The following is a 20,405-nucleotide window of genomic DNA, read 5'->3' as shown; positions in this document are numbered from 1 at the left end:
TCTAACAGGCAAAAAGCTCAAAAATATTCACCCAAAGACTGCTGTAGATAAATTTCTACATGTAGGTTATCTGTCAATATATTGACATAGAACCAGTGACAGATTGGGAACTTTGACTAAATAAAAACAGGAATTCACCTGCAGCAAATATGATTTAAAACAAATAGTTCAGGGAATTGTGCTCCAAAGTACATCTACCATTGCCCTAAATGACTAGTCCTGTCTCCTCATTTAATCTTCCTAAGCCATTTTTCTCAATTTCCTATGGTCATCTGTTCCAAAGATGACAGTGAACACGCTTTCCTATATTGAAGACTGAACAGTTTATCTATGTCTGCGACCTACTTGAAAAAGTTTATATTTAACATGTATGAAATGCTATTCTTTAAGGATTACAGTGTAATTCTGTGTCTAGTTATGTAAAATAGAAACAACACAAAATTTCTCTTAACTGTCAGGATTCCATTTCAAGGTCTTACTGTGAAGGCTGTAAGGGACCAGGAAACAAGATTTCCAGGTTCTGTTTTTGACTATCGGCATTTTACTCCATAACCTTGTGCAATTTCCCTAACCTTTGCAAACCTTATATCTCTTCCTTAAAACGAATACGAGAGGAAAAAAAAAAGAAAGAAGAAAAGATAAACTTAGTGATGTTTGGAAACCACTTTGATATCCTCCAGTGGAAAAGGTTCTACTGCAAATTTGTACAACAAAAAATGCAGTGCAACTAGACCAAAAGGTTCCAAGTCACACAATGATTCAGTAGAAAGGAAGAGAAAAATCTCTTAGCCTGAAGAAGTACAGTATTGCAGGGTATGGAGTAGGGGGTGTTGAGGAAATAGTGGGAGTGTTTAGACCATGACCTTCACCACAGCTTCCTGTTCTGGAGTCCAGCTTCAGCCCAGAGCTACCAGAGCCAGCTCATGTCTTGCAAGAACATAGACTTTCCAGGTGCTACCACTTGTCCAAGTTATCTTTAGTCATGCCTTAAAAGGTCTCTTCAGCTGAATCAACACTACAAGTTTTGTAATTACACAGGCAACCTCAGCTTCCACTGAGAACAAGACCATGGAAGAAGTATTTCCCTTGCAACAAAAAGATTGGGTACTCAACCCCTCGGAATCAAGAACAACAAAAGAAAGTGAACCCAGTTAAACTGTTTGCTTTGGAGGGGATTCAATCTTCTGAGCCCAAATAATTTTGTTGTAGATTATGTAAACTTGTAGAAAGCTCTCAGAAGACTGGGGCGAAGGACAGGAGCCCAGGCGACATCTTGATGCAAAAGAATGGCTAGAGAGTGTGTTTCTGTGGAATGGAAAATGGATCTGTACCAAGCAATAAGTTGGAAGGGAGAATTTGACACTAAAAACACAAAACATTAAGGAGGGTGATAAATTCTATTCTTTTACTTTGTCCTTGATTAAGTCTGAGGTTTAATGCATAAAAAGAGAAAGCAGCAATTTCTTTCCCTTTTAACTTTTCTATTCCTTGATCCATCCATGTTCTATCTGCCTAAATACTCTATGGACAATTAATTAGTATACTAGCTTCATGTGAAAAAATAATTTCAGTTTTCAGAAGATTTAGGAAAAATATTGCCACCAGAAGCCTTGTAAGCTGTTGTGGTAGCAGCAGCTGTTGAGAATGCAATAGAATGTGTCATGAGACTACTTTCCCTCTCCAAGGCTCATGTAACCTAAAAGGGGAAAAACCCAACACTATTCTACTAAACCATCTGACAGAAATGCAACTACCCCTTAGCCAGTGAAGCAGTGTTACAGTATGAAGCCTGTGTGCAAGCACTGCATATATAGTGCCTTTACTATATTTTGCCTTCTACTGTCTTCTTACATCTTCCTTACATTATTCTAATATCCAAGCTTTTAATCCTTAGGGATGATAGTTCCACATTTTCTCAGAATAAGAAAAATAATAGTACCTTTATAAATATTCCCGTGCTTAAGATCACATACATTTTCTGGCAACATTGAAAATTCCAGTTGCAACTACCAAGAGCCCTTGCCTGTTTACCATGCCCTTCCATGCATACAGTTTTATGACTGAAATTGTAGGGGGAAAGACTATAGCAAATTAGTTTCTCAGCTATAAGGCCAATGCTTTGTCCTTACTTATATGAAAAGTGACAGCAATAAGAATACAGACATCCTGCAAGTAACCACAGCTCCTCAGCACAGGACGTGTTTTTCAAAGGGGACAAGAAAAAGGGGGAGGGGAGGCAAAGGCAAATTCCTGTCAATACTTCAGGGTCAGAGCTGAAAAGTAGGTGTTCCCTTATTGCTAGATCCCAGCAGGGTCAGCTCACCACCTTGCCTCATCCCCGAGTTGTAGGGTTTAATTGAAAAATTTAGCAAGGAATAAAAATATTTTTCAGCAATGTTTGACATCGTGTATTTCACACCAGGTCAACCTTACCATTTCCTTTACAATATCCTCTTCCTGGAGGTTTAGCAGTTGGGAGGTTCTTCATGCTCCTTCTAGAAAATTTTATTCATGAAGAAAACAAAGCATCTCCAGTTCTGAACATTAGCTTCTCTCAACCATTTCACTTACATACACATGGTGACACAAAGGTTCAGAAAGAGGATATTTTTTCACAGGAGGCTGGGCACAGGTACTCAGGAGGTCTCTAACCCTCCAGCACTGCTTAGAAATCAAGGGGACTGGCAACTGTAGGCAGTGCAAGGGGTAAGCACGCACAAGAAAAGCAAATGGATTGTTCTTTTAGTGCAGCAAGTTGTCTTCCCTGCAAGAGCTAAGGAGACAGAGGTGGCTTTAGGTCACCTTTTCAATTCCTCAGTCTTTGACTAGCATAGGAATGGGCAGTTTTCCAAAGCAGATTAAAGGAGCTATACATAACCCTCTGCTAAATTTTTGCTTGGGTTCAGCAGCCATGGAAGTAATTGCTGACTACACTCCAAATATGAGCCAAAAAACCTCTGATCTGGATCCAAGTTTCCCTGAAGCTTAAAGGTGCTTAGATCCAGCTTTCTGGGTCACATCCAATTCTAAACTCCTTTGTTTATCTTCTATAGGCTATTAAGTCTCCGTCAGACAAGGAATTTAGAACAGCAAGTAACAGCACAGCCTTCTCTGGAGCACTGTGCGTGATGGCCATGCCATTCAAATAAGACATCTCTTAACTAAAAGAGACTCAGAATAGTGATAAAAATAAGCAATTGCTTAGGGAAAAAAGCTATCATCCAATTAAAAAAAATAGAAAATACCTGGACTGGGAAGCAAACTAGTGAAAAAAGGAAAGAATTTATAGAACAGTGCAGAGCCTGAAGAAAAAGGGCTGGGAGCATCCAGTGTCCCCATCTCGCAGGATAAGAGCAAAGGAAGCTGAAAAGGTGGATAAAGAGAAAGGAGCATCACTCATACAGTATGAAATCAGGCTGGGAAACTCATTGCTGACATGCCAAGATTCAGACTGGATTCAAAGGAGGAAATTACGCATAGCAAAAAAATCCAGAATTTTAACAGCTGCTTTTTAAAGGAGGCACACGGAACAAAGAAGGGAAAGACAATTGCTAAGGAAAAACTCTGTTGCTTTCAGGCTTAAGTTGGTTTCTGAAAGTTCAGGAGACTATAGGAAGTGCAAGATTATCTCACATCTTCATGGTTTCTGGAAACTCTCCCAAAATTCCCAGTGCTGCCCAGTGTCAGAAAGGACACACTGGAACGCCCCTGGACACCACACTCCACTTACTGAAATGCTGCAACTGAACAAAAAGACCAGGGAAAACAACAAATGTCTTTCAACGTGAGTTTATAAGCTTTTGGAGTGTTGCAGTATAAGCAATATTTTATTAAACTACAGGATCTGTCCTCACTTGCTTGCACCTCAATGTTATTTTCCTTTACACTGATAGCTGCCTGTGTCAGTTTATACAGCCATGGAAAATGTTTGGCAGCTTAATGTGCCCAGAAAGCCCTGCACACAGCTGCCTGTGACTGAACAGTCACATCATGGACAGTAATTAGAAACTGTGAGTGAAATGGAAGCAGATCCTTTCCAGCCAGTGCTCCCAACCAAAAGCACAGACACTGCCAAATCCCCCTGAAAGGGAAAGCCCTCTACAACAGGAGACATCCTCTGAGGAGCACACGGGGCCAGACCCCAGGCAACAGCTACACCCTGTTATAAACTGCTCTGAGACACATGCAGCTTGCAATAAATATGGACTTTAGTTTCAAAACAAATCTCAAAGCCATCAGGTTCCCGAGTTTTACAGGTACCACCTGCATTGGGTCTGGAAGTGTGTTTGCTGAACAATTACTAAGACACCAGCCCCTACTATGTCTGCCCTGAAGTATAAACGGCAGGATTTTACTTTTCTTTATACTGCATTTTCCAGTCAGCTACTCTGCTTCCTCTGCCCCATAGGTAACTCTCCACCTGTTCCCCTCATCCTTCCTCACTATCTATACAAAGGAAAGGCAATGCAGTGAGAGAGATCAAGCAGCAGCCTACGTGCAAAGGGGAAAAAAAAATACCTGTCAGGTCTTGTACGCAGGAGACAGAGTGGCTCAGCAAGATTCAACTCTGGAGCTGCGGACAAAACACACAGTAGGAGACTCTGTTAGGCTCAAACGCTGCATAAGGTCTGCTGAATTCACCAGTGCTCCCCATCACTCCACTCACTCCAATATCTTCTACAAAATTAGGAATAGGATTCAGTTAGTGGCGACAGATGCTCATGAAAGCTCATATCCTTAGAGAAGCAGCTGCCTGAGACTAAGCATAATGCAGACAAAGATCAGGAAAAGACCAGCCCTTCAATGTATCCTCTCTGCTGGTGTCCTTTACATATGATGTATGTCATCTCTTGCCACATCGCTCCTCACAGCATGTGCATGCTTCTCAGTCCCAACACATAAAATACTCTCAGCCTCAGTCCCAAAGCTCTGCAAAAGTACTCCAGAGGCAGAGAGCACTTCAGGCTCCAGCTCTAAGACCCCACACTGTCCAGTCAATGAGATCCAGCATGACAAAACAGCCCTCGCTGTCACAAATGTAAGTATGATTAAACTGAAAGCGATGGCTATACTATGATGTTCTTATTACCTGTCATGCACTGGGGTTCAGGAGAGTGCCTCCAGACTGACTGACAGACATTTACCTGACCTATTCAGACACAAATTTACAACTGCATGAAAGGCTTTGGCCCCAGACAGCTACCTCTGAGCTGCTCAGACAGAATTTACATTTACCCTGCTGACCTCAAGTCTCTTCAACCCACCTCTATACCAGTCCACTGTCGGCTAGAGGATTGTTCTACCTTTACTACAATGTTATTGAGATCCCAAACTGAACAAGACAGGCATTTAAAACCTAAGTTAGCAGGTTAAGACTAATTTATAATTTGTTTCCTGGTAGAATATTTTATGGTTTAGGTGCTTGAATGGTGTTTTTACACATTTGCATTTAAGTTTTTATAAAATAAGACACAATATCTTCTTTTTATTTTTCATTTTAAAATACTTGTATGAAAAATTAGATAATTCTCAAAAAAAGCCCTCAGTAACCATGTTTCTCTCATCCCAAAATGCTTCTCCTGTTAATGTTTTTGATCTCTTCCAGATAAGAGACAGTAACTCATGGCAGATACTAGCAAAAGATTTGCATAGCAGCAACAACACAAATTTCTCCCACACAATGACCCTGAAATTTTTCCTAAAAATAACTTGAACAAATGAAATCAGATTCACTTCTGGAGTGGCCTCACCAGATTTGCTGTGACTCTGCTTATGCTGAATCTGCCTGAATTGCCTCTGGAAGCTTGTGCCCTGGGCATTTCATCAAAACAGTGCCTATGTCAAAACTTCCCAAGGAATGAATGTATGATGAGGCTTACAGATGCCCAAGACAACTCTCACTGACATTTGACTCATTTCAGTTATATACCACTCAACACAAGACCATTTTGGTCACACTAATACAGTTTGGTTCTTTTCTCCTTTGAAAATTCCCTGGATTATTCCAATTCCTTTGCCTAAATCATTCAATCTTGAGCCACCATGTAGAAAAGATTATTAATATGCTTTTGGTCAAGAAGACAGTGGCTTTAGTTCACTTTCACCAGCAGCACTGATTTAAAAAAAAAAAAAATCCTAACAACTCAGCAGCAAAGCACCATAAAGACAGATACCAAAGATAAAGCATCTTATAGATAGCTCTTGGATTCCCCATCATAGTTCATTTGCTACTGAGCATTCAGAGATCATAGATATGAGACTTCCCAGAAATAAAGGTTAGAATAACCACTGTGGTGCTATACTCCAGGATACGTGAGGAACATCAGCCCAGATAATCCCAAGAATATTTATTAAAAATAATGACTGAGGAACTGCCAGAATATAGCATTCTTTTTCAACTACATCCTCCAAATGTATTGGCTTCTAAACATCAGTGATATCAGGTGAACCCAGATACACAGAAAAGCCTGTCACTCCCTCTTCTGTATTTTGTTTCCAATAGCAAGGGGACCGACGAACCCCTCCAGCTAGCAGTACATACTGCGGGCTTATTGGCAAACTGGACAGGTGCAAAGGAGGGCAATGTAACACCAGGAAGCAGTGGGTGCAGAATATCTGTTTCACCCGACATCTGTGGCAGAGAGGTGAGATGGTCTGTAGTTATTCAGCCAGAGATGAAGGCAAGAAGAGCCACAAGGCTCTAAGACCTTTAATGAAGAGGTTTTTTTTATCCCCCACCACCACCTTTTTTTATTTAAAAAAAAAAAGGCAATTCCCCTGCAGAAGGCAGAAAAGTCCTGGTCTTCCTGCATCCTTTGCTAAGTGTGAGAGATTGTTTCTCTCCCTTTTTCCTTCTGCAGTGACAGCTTTTGCTCCAGCCAAATATTTCCCCCTCCTGCCCACAGAGTCTGATCCAGCCTTTGACTTCCAGATAAATGAGCTCTTCCTTCACCTTAATCATCCTTAATGAGGCAGATATTCTTTCCATAAATTCTCTCCCTCCTTAGCACTTTTCTGATTCTGATATGGAGGTCTTTCATTGCAACCCCGTAGTTAGAGGGAGGCAGTTTGGTCAGACCATGAATTTTATTTGATACTTTGTTTAATGTGACTCAGACAGCAAGAGGACAAGAAAGACTTGGTAGTGGCCAGGGGGGAGTAAAGGATTACCTTAGGCTTTCAGGAATTACAGGACCATGTCACATCTATCCTTGCTTTAGCATAGGTGCAATGAACTGAGTTGAGTGTTATTACCTATCTTCTACAGCGAAAAATGGATTCTTCCCATCCCCTCCACTGTTCATAGTTGGAAACAGCAACACCTTTCACACAAGGTTTACCTTTTACAAATGTGAAAGTATCTTCTTCAGTCATTATTTGGTACCATATACTTAACCTCATGACAGTAAGTAAAGGAGGGTGGCAGCTCTCAAGGGTAGTACTCCAGCGAGTACTCTACATGGGAACTCCCATAAGCTTGTACCTTCTCAGGCAGGGCAGGAGGGAAACAGGGAATGCAAGTCCTGTACATATATACATATATGTGAATGGCCATTTTTATGGATATATATCATGCCATCATCTGTCTCAATCAAATTTACAAGGAGAGTTCTGTCCTTGACTATCCTGTGCTACCAACTGTCCCTGATCTCAAATAATCCTACCCAGCCAATGTCCCACCCAGACGTGTTTAGCCTTCAATAATTCTACATTAACAATTGTTCTAAATTGTTAGCTAGCTACTTTCTAATGGTGGTTGCTAACACTTTGGTTTTTTTTTCCTAAAAACCTCTAGGATACAGATATTATTTCCAGTCAACTACAGAAGATTAAATTATTGACCTGAACAAAAATCTTAAAGGCATATTTTGAATGTGGTTAAGGAAGTCTAGCCAATATGAAACTGTATACAGAGAAAAAGGACAAAAAACTTCAACACCTTATATCCAGAATAAGACTACAGAGACATAGCTAGGAAATCCTTCATCATCTAAAGTTATTGGAAAGGTAGAAACTGAGTCTATTCAAACTGTATTGCTGTGGGTTTTTTTCCAATATTGAAAGTGTTTTGTTCATGCAGGAAAGAGAACTGATTCCATCACAGGGAAGTACGTTGTATACTTATTCATAAATTTTCCCCACAATTTCAATACAACTAGAACATTCTCACCATAACCAAGGTGAAGGAAAAAGACTATGTTGTTAAGACCTAAAAGCCTGATGCTCCAATAATCTTTCAGTATCCAGGCCACTCAATACACTGTTTTGAGTAACTTGCAAATTTCTTTGTCTTCATTTAGTGATTTATTTTCTTTCTTCTTTCCTTCTTAACTAGCTGAAGAAAAAGATCAAGGAAAGAACTGTTATGGGAGTTTATTTTGTTCTTTTATTGACTTTTTTGTGGTGTTGGACATTTCAAGATCCTTTGTAGGAAGGAATAAACCATTTCAAATGGATGATGGATTTTTGAATTTTTGAGTGTTTTTAAGAAAAAGTAGTAATATATACTTAATCCCATCTTTATGTTATAAAAGACAACTTCTTCATACAGGTAATGCGGTGCTTTGAAACTGTTGACTCTGACTCTGTAGGGCTTCAAGGAACTGGAGGTTTAATAAAGGTAGGCTCTCCAATACAAGTCTCTACTACACTAGAATCAGGAATCTTAGATCAACCTAGGGACTTCTCCACTGGCTTCAGGAGTAAATCTGTCCCAGGTCCTCAGAAAATAGTTTTCTGGTTTTATGTAATATCTATTCTTGTAGGGGGGGTGACTGAAGTTATGTATAGAAATTGCTTATTTTCCCCAGTCTCAAACCAATAGACACATCCCCCTCAATAATTTAACCATTTTGTTTCTGCTTTTTCTAAGTGACACCTCTGAGCCAAGGTAACAAAATCCAGAAGAGACTCCTAATGCTTTTGGAAGCTCTCAAAACATGAGAAAGTAGCCCCTGGAGACAATAGCCTTAAAGGGAGCAAAAATTGAATGCTTTGGCCAACTTTCCAGAGATCTTGATGTATCAACATGTACCGATTGCCTGAAATCTTCATGATACTCCAGATGGAAATTTAATTTCCCTTTTCCACAGAAAGGCATTCTCATTCCCTGGATTTTGCTAACCTCACTGACTTCAGCGGCAAAGAAGTCCATAGAGCTGAAGAGGTTTGATGCAAGAAACAATCATGTTGAAGGAACTCAACCCAACAAAATCCAATTCACAAATGGCAGGCAGCCAACTGCATGCAGGCAACCAACTTTTCAAATACTGTTCACACAGACCTGTGGCACCAACACCTCATCTTTTGCAACCTAACACAAAAGATTTTACCATATCCTCAGCTTGTGTAAGTTGGCAGTATTATCTGATACTTAGGCAGCTTTTAATGGAAGTGAGTGTTCAGGGTTTAGTTTGAATTTTCTGTGTGAAAGTGGCCAGAGAACCTACGTTATAATTTCCAAATGACACTATATATTGGAAACATGAAGTCATATATATAAAATTCTCCATAGTAATTCCTTACTCTATGAGCTATGACCTCACTTGTGATAAAACAGGCTTCTGATCAAGTTTAGGCTTAAAATACTTCTGTTGTAGTTTCAGGTGTAACAGCAGACAGGGTACAAGATGAGGGAGATCTTCCTCCTGCACTCTGCATCTGTATACAGCAGAGGCCACACTCTTCATCCTTGCATTGTGGAAATAATTCCTAAGCAGCACAGACCTAGGGCTTGCTTTCCTTCCTTGTGTAGTTTTTACCACAGCATGTAATTCTAATTTCAGCTGATTTAGGTGGGTGTATGTGAGAAGATAACTGGGCATCTATTGTCTCTAAACATAATGTCACTGCTACATTAATTTAACTAGCAGTGCTTCCTGGCAAATGGCTCACACTTCTGCAGGGACATGTAGGAATGACTTTGCTCTAAAAAAAAAATTTTAGGTTAATTAGACATCTGCTCTTCACCCTGTTTACACTGCTTTGTTGATCTGCTTTCACATTCTTTCTCAAAGTGTTGGCACATAGAAATAGTTTAACTTTCCTCTCCTGTGATCTGCAATAACTTCCTTCCAGGTTCAGCCCTGGTTTCCTCGCAGCCCAGTGCTCTTCTGCTCCTCCTTATCCTTACACTTCATTTCTCTCCTTCCTTTTCATCAGTAATGGCTCATCATCCATATATTTCTCTTGTCTCTGCTCACCCAGGTAAGAAGCATGTCAGCAGTGTAAAGCACTGTGTAAATGTTTCAGTGCTATATAAATGTTTTGAAATAACTCCTTTGGGGGTAAAGAAGGAGGACGTTTTCCTCCAGCTGAATGCAATAAAAAGATCTTGCAAACAAGATGAGATAAATTTGTTTGAAATTATATTCTAATATTATATCCTAAATTTATTCCCAGCACGCTCATTCTTACAAAGGAGCACAATAACAGTGGATCACCATGATTTCACTTTTTTGACAGAAGAATCATCCATCTCTGCTCTGTATCCATCCCAGTAGACCTGAGCACAACCATGGGCTCACTTAAGCTTTGTCATTGTAAGACGTAAGCATCAGAAAACAGTGCTGCAAGGTAATTTTGTTTCAAAAACAAAAATGAGGAGCTGCCCTACCCTCATGCTGAGCTTACAAATGAGCCTCCTTGACTTCTTAAAAAATATCCTGGAATAACAAGGTATTTTAATAATCTGGAATAATAATCTACTAAAATAATAAACCATTAAACTTAATATATAGGTAGGTTTCAAAGGCTTAGGAAGTCTCTTTGAGGGTCACTAATGAGAGAAAAGAAAGCCTTGCACTGAGGCATCCATATTCCTCCCCATGAATTAATCCACCTTGCACACCTTCCTGAGCACGTGCTGTTCTGTGGATCAGCAGGCTTCACTAGGAACCAGAGAGCTAAAAATGAGGGAGAACAAGTCCAATCACCTATTCAGCATCCCCAGTATCTGAACAGTGCCCAAAGCCTGAGGCAACAGCATTTGGTATAGTGAAGATGCTAGCAGTGACAGGAAGAACCAAGGGCTCTAGATCCTTTTTCAGAAATGAAGCATGGGATAGAGGCAGGCCACATGTTTGAATTAGAAGACACCATCACACATATAACCACTGCTAACATGGGGAAAATTTAGCAATTGTATGATAAGATGGGGTTTAAATTTCTGGGGAGGAAAGTGTAGAAATTTTCTACCTGACAATTTACACAGCAGCCTATGTGGACTGAGGGTAAAAACACTGGTTATTCTGTATCACCTTTGGAGCTTGGATATACTCTGTGATAAAACAGATCAGTAATACTGCCTTGAATAGATCCAGTTAACATTCATATCAGCTGAACATGATGACAGATGTGTTAAAACAAGCTCAAATCTCTGTAGAGTGATAGCACTTGGTGACAAAGAAATACAAGCCTGGAAACTAGTCAGCCATTCTGGGCTCATTTCCCTTTTTTCAGACTGGGGAGAAGTGAGATTTAGGGGTGTTGTATTCACTGCTAGTACAGAAAATGCCAAACTGTTTGAACAAGAAGAGTGCCAAAGGCTTCTTGGCATGTTCTCAGAGTTCACTGGCTGGGATGGTAATCCTTGTGGGAATATGTGACAACAGACATTAGTCACTGCTGCAGATATTAACACAGCAAGCCAACCCAGAACTGCATGCACTGATTCTTCCTTTGCTTTAAGTGCAAACCCGGTCAATAAGCAAGTCTAAAGAAAGCCTAGAAGCATAGCATTTCCCTTGGGATGGGATTGCGCTTTGTTCTCAGGTTGTCTTCAGGAAGAATGATGCTGCTTTCACCTCAAGGTGCAGTTTTGCGCAGTGCATTTTGGTTTATCAAAGGAGTTTAGCAGAACGTAAGTGTGCATAATCCTTTCACTTCTTAAAGACATTGACCATCTCTTAGCTATTGTAACACCTAAGTCAGTGTCTCCAGGATTTTCTGCTTTTCAAGTATCACTCAGCTCTTCCATTTCCAACTTCGTTAATGGCAACCTGCAGGGCTCAGCAAGACTCTAGAGGTGAGAATACAGGACTGCAGAGCTCCATTAATCTGTTAGGAGGATCCCTCATGAGGGACAGTCCACTGACAATTTAAGATTTGTACAAGGGACGAATTTGGACAAGCAAATCCAGAAATTCTGCAGGTCTCTTAGAAATAACCTCTTTGGGGAATGACACATCAGTGGTCTTGCAGCGTTAGAGAAACAAGAGTGGATCACCAGAGAGAACACTGCACACAATCACTCAGGTCTGCCTCTTATTTTTTTCCACTTAAAACTAATAAAAATTAAAGGACATCTGGAAAGTTTAGATTATTGATATCCATTGTTAGAGTACTGGGCAAACTGAGGAAAGATTGTGATAGAACTATACACTTGTAGCTGAAATACTGAAGCAACTGCCTAACTAGAAGGAACAGTGGCTTTCCCTACACAGGAAGACAATGTGGTTTAGCATAGACTGGAACAATGAACTATGATGGCATTACCTGTTTATTACCTGGAGAAACTGGCTGCTCCTGGCTTGGATAAGTGTACTCTTCGCTCGGTAAAAAACTGGCTGGATGGCCAAGCCCAAATGGTGGTGGTGAATGGAGTTACATCCAGTTGGCAGCCAGTCACAAGTGGTGTTCCCCAGGGCTCAGTACTGGGGCCAGTTCTGTTTAATAGCTTTATCAATGATCTGGATGAGGGGATCAAGTGCACCCTCAGTAAGTTTGCAGATAACTCAGTAAGTTTTGCAGATAAGTTGGGTGGAAGTGTCGATCTGCTAAAGGGTAGGAAGGCTCTACAGAGGGTTCTGGACAGGCTGGATCGATGGGCCAAGGCCACTTGTACAAGATTCAACAAGGCTAAGTGCCAGGTCCTGCACTTCGGTCACAACAATCCCATGCAACGGTACAGGCTTGGGGAAGAGTGGCTGGAGAGCTGCCCAGTAGAAAAGGACCTGGGAGCATTGGTCAACAGCCAGCTGAATATGAGCCAGCAGTGTGCCCAGGTAGGCCAACAGCATCCTGGCTTGCATCAAAAATAGTCCTGGCCAGCAGGACTAGGGAAGTGATCATCCCCTTTTACGCAGCACTGGTGAGGCTGCACTTTAAATACTGTGTTCAGTTTTGGGCCCCTCACTACAAGAAGGACATTGAGGTGCTGGAGCATGTCCAAAGAGGGGCAAAAAAGCTGGTGAAGGGTCTAGAGAACAAGTCATAGGAGTGGCATCTGAGGGAGCTGGGGTTGTTTAGTCTGGAGAAGAGGAGACTGAAGGGAGACCTTATCGCTCTCTACAACTGCCTGAAAGGAGGCTGTAGCGAGGTGGGGGTCAGTCTCTTCTCCCTAGTAACAAGCAATAAGACAAGAGGAAACAGCCTCAAGCTGCACCAGGGGAAGTTTAGGTTGGATATTAGGAGAAACTTCTTCACCGAAAGGTTAGTCAGGCACTGGAACAGGCTGCCCAGGGAAGTGGTTGAGTCTCCATCCCTGGAGGTATTTAAAAGACATGTGGATATGGTGCATAGGGACATGGTTTGGTGGTGGACTTGGCAGTGTTAGGTTAACAGTTGGACTTGATGATCTTAAAGGTCTTTTCCAACATAAACGATTCTATGATTTATACACTTCTGGAACATACATGGTATCTCCATACACCACTAGACAGATGTTTGCCTTGGGTCTTCATATATAGTGGTATAGTCTAGCAAGCCATTAATAAATAAATATTCTGGTGTATTAAGCTATAGTGATTTAGTCTGATTTTTGATCCTAAAATCTGCATCCAAACTCAATCCACTGAATTCTCAGCCTCACTTAAAAGCTGTTCTCATAAACCAGATTTCACCTAGAAATTCCAAGGAGATTCTATACTAGTACAGCTCTTAATAGGCATCAAAATAAGATACAGGATTGTGCTGCAAAGCACCTTTATGTGAAAAAACAGAAGCATTCAGCAAGGAACCAAATAACACATATGACATACTGCTGTTTTGGGTGAAAGTTTTTGGTGAAACTGGGACTAACTGCAGAGCTAGGTGCAACTGTTTGCTGTTCACAGGGAAGTCTGAAATTCTCTTTCAGAAAGCCAGATTCTCATGTTTGAATTGTGAAGTCAAAAATCTCCTCCCAAGCACACTACTGAAGAGAGAATTCTTGCTGCAACTGTACTGAGCATACTGGACATGCACACTTAATATCACTGTCTTTGTCCTGCCATGAGTAATATACTTTGGGTTTTCCACACACACACACCCCCCCCATGGAGATGCACATGAACAAACATCCCAGCCACTGGAACCTAGTACAGATATCCAAATTGGCCAGAAAGGATAATTTTCTCTTGTTCTGTTGCTGTGCTTTTTATATTACACTGAGAATTTGAGTGCTTGCAAGAGGCAACAGAGGTGCCTCATGCAGGATACTATGCAAGCAAAGCTAGAAAGTAATCTGTTGCAATAGCCATTGACACCACTCTGACAAGAAAAATCCAGAATATTTGCTTCCATGATTAAAAGAACATGGGATACTGTTAACCTTGTAGCCCTTGATATGAGGAGAGGAATGATACTGAGGTTCAGCAGAAGGCACAAGGGAATGGAACTGAAGATTCTCTTTAAAAAGTTTTCACTATGCACAAATCCTAGTGTTGGAGACAGCATACAAAGGCTTGGAGACAGCCAGTCAGTAGGTATAAGACAAGCGTTTCATTGGCCTGAGATATTTTGTGGAGGGTCTGGCCTCCCACCTATACTATTGCAAAAGGAAACAAAGAGGAAGATCTTATACTGCTTCCTGAAAAACATCTCTTTCACTTAAACAAATTAGTGAGTCCCAGAAAGAGACTAGGAATAAGGTTAGATATCTTTTACTTGGTAAATAATCAGGGGCCTTGTAATTCATGAGAAAGGGTCATAAAAAACCTTTTCATGTCACTCCCAGTATTCTGTGATCTTCTAATTTGCTGCCCTTGAGAAAAACAGGGCAGTTATTTGCTATGCCTGGGGTCGTGCTCACCAGGGTCAAAAAGGAGAAGGATATACAAACCAGATTGTCCTCTTGCAGGACTACCAGAACACATTTATTGTGCATACATATAACAGTAAGGAAGTCTACTGGTCTATTGTCAGGTTGGCTGGGTTCCTCATAGCGCTGCCAGACAGAGACACATTAGAGGTTTTCTCCAGTCCCCAGTAGGCTGCCTTATCTGGAGCTTGATTTAGTGAGATGTGCATTGCTACTTACAGTTAAACAAACTGGCAGTATTGTCGGAGTTGGCCACAAGATCTGGAGCATCCAAGAAGATTATTTTGCATTAATTATGATTTTGGCCACCTTCAACTCCATGTCCTAGATGCTGCCTTCAGGATGGGTATTTTGCACTTGGCAGTCATCTGCCTCTCCAACTATGGCCAAGCCCAATTTATCAAGTGCAAGCCAAGAAGTGGAAGATTTATCAGCATTGTATAACCCCTTAATCAGTGCAATAGGGTTTTCTCAAAGGAGGGATTGCATGATAAATGAAATACATGGGAAGAGGAAGGGTTACACCTTGGCATTTCACTGTGGCTAATGGTGCACAATGAATTTGTTAGAAAACGGATCTTGCCTGCAACAAACACCAAGCAGAGGCCAGTGATGAGAAATGCCAGGTCCGAGCCACTCAGAATAAGGAGTGGGTAAAACCGAGGCTGGATATCACAGCAGAAGCAAAAGCCAAGCAGGGCCCGGTCCCTGGCCAGTTCTTGCAAAGCAACAAGTTCTTCAGACCTCAAGGTCCGTATTTAGAATGCAAGGCAATGTAATAAACTCACTGTGAGAGCACTTTTTCAAAAAAGCTTCATCATCCAGTGATTCCTGTGGACAAGCAGCACTGGGTAAGTTTAGATTGTTTACTGAGCTTTTTACTTTGAGTGTGAGTGAGAATTAGAAGCTCATTAGGAGAAAACAAGCATCTAAGAACCCAGACAATAATATTGTATTTCTTAATGGTGTCATTTTGAAGATATTATAATGCCTATCCCTTAATGCTAGTATAAGTGAAGGACACTGAAGGTATGGTGAAGCCTTCCCTCTGGACTCTTTGCCATGTGGAGAAAGTGTCTTGTCTTGGACAAGGGATTTAAAGACAAGTCACACTGAGCTCCTTTATAATCTTATGTCTCAGATAATTTACTTTCTGGGGCATCTTGTCAATTTCTGCTGTTGAATTCAGAGCAGACTAAATACAAGAACCAGACTCTTCAGTGGTGCCCAGGGACAGGATAAGAGGCAATGGATACGAACTGAAACACAGGAGGCTCTATCTGAACATCAGGAAACACTTTTTCACTGTGAGGGTGACCAAGCACTAGTATAGGCTGTCCAGAGAGGCTGTGGAGTCTCCATCCCTGGAGATGTTCAAAAGCCATCTGGACATAGCCCTGGGGAGATTGCCATAGGTGGCCCTGCTTGAACCCTTCAACATCAACCACTCTGTGAAATAACAATAAATGGCAAAATGTTGGGTGAAAAAGTGCTAGTTTCACAACCATACTTCAAAGCAGAGCCCTACTTTAGCTCCTTAGCTTTCCGCTGGCCTTGGTACCAGCTCCAGCCTGGGACACTGCATACAGTTGCAGTCAGAGCAAGTAACTCCAGACCTAAGTCTCTTCCTTCCTGCAAGTTACACTTATCTGTAACACCAGAGACTGGCATGCCTCCTGATTAGGATCAGCCAAGAGAGGATATCCTCACCCATTACTCTGGCTTGCTGCAAGAATAACCCCCATTCAAAACTGCTCTTAAAATATTTGTCTTTAAACATGCACAGATCATTCTGTCTCCTCTTGATGGGAACCAGAAATCACCTCATTTCAAGTATGCAGCATATTTCTTCCACCTTTCTTCCTCCTTTATTGTCACTGCTCTGCTTCAACACAGTGGGGGAGAAAAACTGGTGACCAGAAACACTGTAGCAGAACTGGGCAAGTGGAGAAAGTAAACAGATTATTCCCTGGTAGCTGGAATAAGATGTGGCTGAAATTACTTACAATTATATTCTGCAAGGTGTTTGAGCAAAGAGGAGGGAGAAAAGGCTGAAGAACTCTAATGTTGTAACCCAACACTTTGAAAGACGTTTCATTTTGAAGTAACATTTTCATATAACAAGTGATCACAACTGCAAGCTATCCATTAAAGATTTGCTTCAAACCTTTAGCAGCCTGGTGGGGAAGGCATAAAGAAACTGTACTTGGATGTAGGAAAGTGAGGGACAGGGTGATTGAGTAATTGATTACTCCGATAACCTCCTGGATGAAAGCAGGGTTTTCCACTCCTCTACTTCTTCCTCAAAAGCATTAACTCTCTCACCCTCTCTTATAACTTAGAGAAAGGGTCAATTTCCAAAGGTGTAGCTATTTTAGGAATAATTTGGCCCAGAGTAGGGAAAGCTGCTTGTTTGGCTGGTAAAGGAGAGAGGTCAGTGATCTAACTGCTGCCCTCCTCCCTGCATTCATCTTTATTAGGCAAAACCAAAGCTTTAAGAAAATGCCAAAATAGAAAGTTTCAGTATGAGCTGACCTGAAAAAAAAGCCTCCCTACCCTGCCCCCTCAGAAAATCCAAAGTTATTCCAGTTCAGTTTCCAACAATCGTTTGTTCACTGAACAGACACATAAGTCATCCCAGGAGCCCAGAGGCAAACAAGGGCTGGGCTCTTTCAGACTACTGCCCTGCATGGGATTCTGGTATGCCTGGTGCCAGCTCTGTTGGGAGTTTTGCCCACGCTTTGCATATGTGTTTGTGTGTGTGACACACTATAGGAATCAGCAGCATCAGTGAGGTCCCTTCCACCTGGCTTTTGAAGCTGTGAAAGCTCAAAAAATTTTTTATTTTATTTTAAAATCACTCTAGGGCCTTAAGCCTACTCCCCACCACACTTACTCACCATTCCCTGGAGAGTTTAAGTCACATAAGGGAACTGAGCTCACATTTAGTAAGAGTACATTGAGTCTTGTTTCCTTAAAAAGCCAAAACTTGCAATTTACAAGTCAGTATCACATGTTCAACTGTGAAGGCTAATACTCTTCACCTCCTGTTAGTAAGCCGATTGATCTACCTGATAGTTTTTCTACAAATTCCTAGAGAACACACTAGCATTCCTCCCTTGCTGTGAGTCTGTAGCACTTCTCTAGCTAAACACAGTGCCTAGGTACAGGCATACAGCATCAACTGCTTCACAACCCCCTGCCACATGTCCTCAGCCATACCTATAACAGAAGACAAACACAGAAACATCACCGCACCCCTTCTGACCAGCTGACTGCCCAAAAAAATAGTTATTAAAAGCACTACTTACTGACACCCCGCTTTCCTGTAGCACCATCTGATTGCTGCACTCCCAGACCCAGCAATTAGAAGCACACCTGACCTGAAGGTTCATTATATTCCCTGGCTTCAGTTCTCGATTGGCTGCTACTGATACAACTCAGCTGATTTCAATAAAGCTGCTCAACTCACTCTGGCATGGAACTTAGCATAATAAATTCCTGGAAAAGTGTCATTGCCCCAGAACTTTACCAAAGCCCAAACATAACTCTTATCGAATGCTCCCAACAACTACAATTGATCTTTCCTTGTTTATTATCTGGTTGACCCACTATATACTGCAGTAAACCAGGCTGTAAGTGCATTGGGTTGTTTTATAGCTTCTCTGTAGAATGTCTTAATTAGTATGCCTGATATTCTTCGAACACAAGTAAAGTGATAAAAATATTGGCAGTATTATGTGTTTTGCAATATGATCATTCATGTTCTCATGTGAGTCCAAGAAGCACTTTATACCTAAGAGGAGAAGAGAAGGAAGCACCTATGGCAAAAAGTTCCCTGGTCCTGTATAAAGAAGCTGATGAAAGGTCAGAAAATCTTCCACCTCTTGTGAATTCCTTCAAGCCTCTTTGCAATATTGTCTTCTGTGTCCAACAAAAGCAACAACAAATATGTCTCAACAAGACAATGAATTATCACTCTTCTGTTTTAGACTGATACTGCTGTCATAGTCTCTGCCACATGAGGTTCTGCTATGGGCAAACCATCTCTTTTTTCTGCTCAGGAGTAAAGCTTCCCAGAAAGTGAGAATGGTGCTTCTTCCATCACCTTTATCTCTGTAATTCCTTCCATGGTGGCTTGACAGTGCTGTTAATATTGACAGTTTTCTGGTTTGCCAGCTGGTGGAAATTCAATGTAGACTTATTTCACTTTTCAAAAGAATATGCAAATGGTTCCACACATGCCCTGTCTTACTTTAATTAATGGCTCTGTTTAGCATTACATGTCAGAAAAAAAAAAATTATCTCTCTACCTAACACAGCATTGTCTAGAACTGTCCATCCTAGATTAGTTCAGACAGCAATAATTTCTACTGAACTGTGCATAATATCATGTCCATTTTTCCTCAGTAATACACTATGGCTTAGAATGTAATGCACAAAAACTATTGAGCAGCTTCTTAATGAGCTTTGACTTTGTCACAGTAAACTCATCTCTGAAATGGCAGCCTTTTCCTCTATGACCAGGGTGCACATCACTGTCAGCTTTAGGTATAATGGAGCCTTCATGTCCTGGGACCGTGTTCCATCACTGGGAAGTGAGGTCTGCAAGCGTGTGTGGAGAGCAAGGACACCTGGGATGTGAGGATACCTGGTTAGTGGCTGTGCAGGTGTAACCTTGGAGAGAGTCAACCAGAACTTTGCAGCTGGTATGAAGAAGGGAAACAAAATCATTAGGGATCACAGGGGGCAGACAAAACTTATTATGGATATTTGAGGGGATGTGGGATGGTGCAAAGCTTAGTCTGGGATGCTTTGGGGAGGGACAAAGGCCAGAAAGGGAGGCATCAAGGTGAGCTGGGGAAGAACAAGTGTGGGAAAAAGGGGAGGAAAGGGGACAAAAGTGACTGGGCATGTGTAACCGAGATGCTGGTCAGTGCACTTGCCTGAGCACAGCAGTCTGTCCTGTTGTCTCCTTAAAACCTATTTCTATTTTCTTGACTTTGCTCTCTGTTCTGGATATGCTTAAGGCAGTATGTATGATGTGTGTGATTTGCTGGATTAGCCAGTACGTTGGAGACCAGAAACTGAAAAACCCAAGGCTGGAGTTGGGATAAACAGGTGGGATTGTGGATGGACTCAATGTCTGGTTGAGAGTTTGTGTGTCTTTAAATCAAGAGAGCAGGAGTGTCTGCACACCCATTTGGAAAGTGCAGTCCTGGTGAGCTGGCGAGGAGGACTAGGATTGGGTGCCTGTGCTGCTGGTGTTGATGCATGTGCTGTGTGTGCTTGTGTGGGTGCTGATAAAGGGACCTACTCTCTGTCCACACTGGTGCGTGTGGTTGGCAGTGCGTGTATTCTGTGGCGGCTTTTTTCATTTTTGGAG

Source organism: Platalea leucorodia (genome assembly GCF_965183815.1).
Source record: "Platalea leucorodia genome assembly, chromosome: 3".
Classification (NCBI taxonomy): Eukaryota; Metazoa; Chordata; class Aves; order Pelecaniformes; family Threskiornithidae; genus Platalea; species Platalea leucorodia.
This window is presented reverse-complemented; position numbering follows the sequence as displayed.